This window comes from Octodon degus, unplaced genomic scaffold (genome assembly GCF_000260255.1).
Source record: "Octodon degus isolate 3935 unplaced genomic scaffold, OctDeg1.0 scaffold00047, whole genome shotgun sequence".
Lineage (NCBI taxonomy): Eukaryota > Metazoa > Chordata > Mammalia > Rodentia > Octodontidae > Octodon > Octodon degus.
The window spans coordinates 14,702,007-14,706,125 of NW_004524623.1; positions in this window are offsets into that span (position 1 = coordinate 14,702,007).

A 4,119-nucleotide genomic window follows, 5' to 3' on the forward strand; every position below is an offset into this window, starting at 1 on the left:
GCTGCGCCTGGGCTGGGACTGGTCCCGCTGGAGCAGGGTAGCAGGAAGCTCTCCACACACTCACCGGACCTGGGCTAGGACTGGGTCTCTGGAAGCCTTCTTAACTTCAGAACTTCTACATTCTGTGTGTGCCTAAAACCAATACCACATGGATGATGCCAAGGTCTACTGCTAGCTGCAGCAGTAGCCAGGCTTTCTTCTCCCTTGGCTGTGGGGGCCAATTGCCTAGAACACTCTGATCTTGATTTCCAGGAACAAATTCTCTATGGTAATGCCATTCTGGAGTCTTGTGTGGCCACTTCCTCCACTCTAGAACATGGGGTTCTGCAGGTTTCTCCTCAAAGCAAAGTCCTTCACCTTTGCAATTATGAGGCTTCAAAGGGTGGAGACCTGCTGCCTCATGTGATGCCCTCAGGACATCTTTTCTATTCTTCTATTCCTCCTGGGCAAAGGAAATCTCAGCTCTGTCTTTGCAGTCCACTGCCTTCCTGGCACTTTGTTTTTGGCCAAACTCATAACATTTTAAATCATCTTTCTGTGCTCTTTGCTCTTGATTCTCAACATAAATCTGACTAAAAGCTCCCAACAATAGCCATGTCACTGCCTCAATATCTGACTCCTTCGAATTTTCTTTTGTCTGATTAACCAGTCCACTCTGCTTAATGTCAGTCTCAGGTGAAGTCTCTGGACATGAGCAAAATGCAGACAAACTTTCTGCCATGCCATAACACAAATTATCAAGCATCCAACAATCAATACAGTCCTTTGTTCCAGCAGAAACTTCTCCACCCTGTTCTTTATGGGCAGGATTTCTATTAGCCTTCTGGTCTTCTGAGCTCTGACCAGAATCTCCCATGCAGAACAACCAAAAGCATTCCAGCACTTCTCTTTGAGGCAACATCTCCTAACCTTTCCTATCTCTTCCTATAAACCATTCCCAACATTCTCATAAGACATTCTTGAACAATATGGTCAGGTAGTAACAGCAACGGCCCCGCTCCCAGTATCAAATTTTGTCTTGGTTATTTTTTCCTTGTTGTTGAGTCAAAATACCTGACACCCAAAATTATGAAAGGGAAGGTTTATTCAACTCACAGTTGGTGGAGGTTTCAGTCCATACTTTAGTCTATACTTGGCTGGCTCCAAGGCAGAGTAGCACATGGCAGAGGGCAGCAGTTCACGGAGGTGGAAAATAGCAAAGAACAAAGGGAGGAGCAGCAGCTGTAGCATCAGGCAAGCCTCTCTTCCTTCCATGATGACTGCAAAGACTGGAGCCCCTTGGAGGAAGGACACATCAGCCTTCCTCCATTCCTACAGAGAGGGGGCTTCCTCCCCTCAGAGCATGGTATTGCTGAGCCATTTAGTTAAGCTTTTTTTATTTCTCAATTGACTCAATGTATCAACCAATATAATCCTGTAGAAAGGTCCCCTCATATCCTGTGTCCTTGTTGACCTTGGACAGCCAGTGTCAAAATGTTGTCTGTCCTTTTAGCCCCATTATCTGTTTTTTAGCTCTGGTCTCCAAATCTCATTTTGTTTTTTAAATTTTTTCCATAATTTTATTGAGAAACAAATAGCAATGAGGCAGTTTCAAATCAAATTGGTAGGACAGTTTCAATAATTAACACATTGCATACTCTCTTCCTTGTGGATATTTGCTCTACAAGATGCAGACATGAAATCCTATTTACAAACTCTATTAGAACAAATCCCTCTACTCATTAAGACAATGTAACTATATATCTATTCTAACCATTTTGAATACACAGATACAAAATGGACATTCATTTGTATCCCTTTTTGTTTATTTCTGTCATTTGAATATTATAGGTGTGTTAACTCAGCAAAATATTCTAAAAGAGTCCAGTAGTCCATAATAGTATTGGGTCTTCCACTTGACTGGCAATGTCAGAAATTGTTGACCTGAGTCCAAATCTCATTTGTTGAATACCAAGAAGATGAATGGCTTTAATTTTATGATGTTATCTAGATATCAAACACCTTCAAATGTATAGTATGACAAGGGAGCTACTATTTTTTTTTACCAATCATGGTTACCTTAGAAGTTGAATCCCTTCAGAATTATAGCATAGAACAATTATCAAGTTTTACAGAAAAACCTGAGATCAAGAGAAACATCACATTTATCATAATAGTCATTCTGACATTATTGTACTAGAATCATTAGGTTTTATTATTATCTCAGACACTTGGAAATGCCTATCTTAGTGTAGGATGACTTATTATTTCATTATTTTTATGATATAAAGAATTTTCACACAAATTATCATCCTCTGATATGTGTCCTGGAAGAAGAATGCAGCTGTCCACAAATGAACCTTAAAAGTTATTACCATCCAATCCTTAATTTTACTGTGACACTGCCTAAATCACACAGTGTTTGGGAATCTGTAAGTGCTGTAACATACACACAATATACATATCACATAAACTTTGAAAAAGTATTATTCAGCTGATGGTTTTGCATTGGATTGGCATGTACATTTTATTACAAGTAGCTGGAAGACTAGTAAGGGAATCCAGATGTTTGAACTAAAAGAAGTTTGTCACCATGTCTCAGTTACACTTCTCTCACTGCTGGGACAAGTACCCAACAGCCAAATTGAAGGAAGGAAAGGTTTATTTAACTCACAGTTACTGGAGGTTTCAGTCCATACTCAGATGGCTCCGAGGCAGCAGGGCACAGGGCAGAGGGCAGTAGTTCATGGTGGTGGCAAAGAGCAAGAACACAAAAGAGGAGTAGCAGCAGCTCAAGAAGCTAGCTTCTCTTCCCTCCTTACATTGTAATGCAAATTACCTGTCCCAGGGCAGGTGCAGCATCCACACCCAAAGCAATCAATCACAAACTCCAGAAGCTGCCCCAAGACTGTATGAAGCTTTGGGGGGACACCTAGGCACAAACCACAACACACCATAAGAAACTTTCCACCATAGCATACTGGTGGAAATAACGATTAGACTGTTTTTAGTTTTGCATCTTTGGAGACCTGTCCACTTGGAAAACACAAGTACATTTAGTACAGTATGCAGGCAGCAACGAATGTTACACCTATATAGAAACCTTTGTGCACATTTAGTTTTTACTCATAAAGCACATTTCAGTCTCCCTTTAACAGGTTTTACAGTTTATAATAACCAGAAATATGAGATATAAAAGGACATCTTTATAGCACCTATAAATCTAGGAATTGGTGTTTATGTCCTAACAGACTGTTTGGGGTAATGTTCCAGGAAAAAAATTTTCTTCATTATCCTCATTTTCTACATGTAGGACTTTCATTCTCTCCTTTTGGCTGGTCTTGGCGACTGAATTTCTCTCAACCTCCTTTTGGTTTTTGTGCGCCCTGAGAGCAGCTTCTCTGTACACTTACCCTCCTCGACAACCACGGTCTCTCATGCACCTATACACTCAGTTTCCCACAATGGAGGTCACCCATACATTTGGAATAGCTTTTTTGTGCATTTAACATCCATTGAGGATGTGTATCTGCTGTACATTTGACTTCCACATATATTCTGACTGTGAATAGACTCATTACCCAACACACAGTATAACTCATATATATTATAACAAAACATCTCTTTAATCAAAACTCTTAAAGCTCAATTTTAAGTGACAAAGAGCCTAACAGTGGGAAGCAAGAGAAACTATGGCAGCAGAATACAGAACTTTTGGCTTTTAATATAACTTTGCAGACTTAACCAAGTGCATCTTTTAATAAGATTACTTCCTTGTTTTACCCATAAAGGACTTCACCTGGTGATGACAGCCAATGTAAATATAATGAAATAACATATTTACTAGACTTTGTTAAGGTGCATCTCCTAGAGAGGTAAAGAAACTACTGGGGGTCTCACAAGTGAATAAAAACTGAATAAAGTTTCAGGCAGCTGCTTTCTTATCGACCAAGGGGAGACCTGTCCAGTATTTCTCCAAACCCAAGGGGGTCCTCACTTAGTTATGTCAACAATTTTTTCAGATGAGCTATGAGAACAAGAGCATGTCAGTTAACACATTATTTTGGACTGATGAAAGATTATCAAGTTATTGTATAAGACAACAACAGACTATTTATTTATTTATTTATTTATTTATTT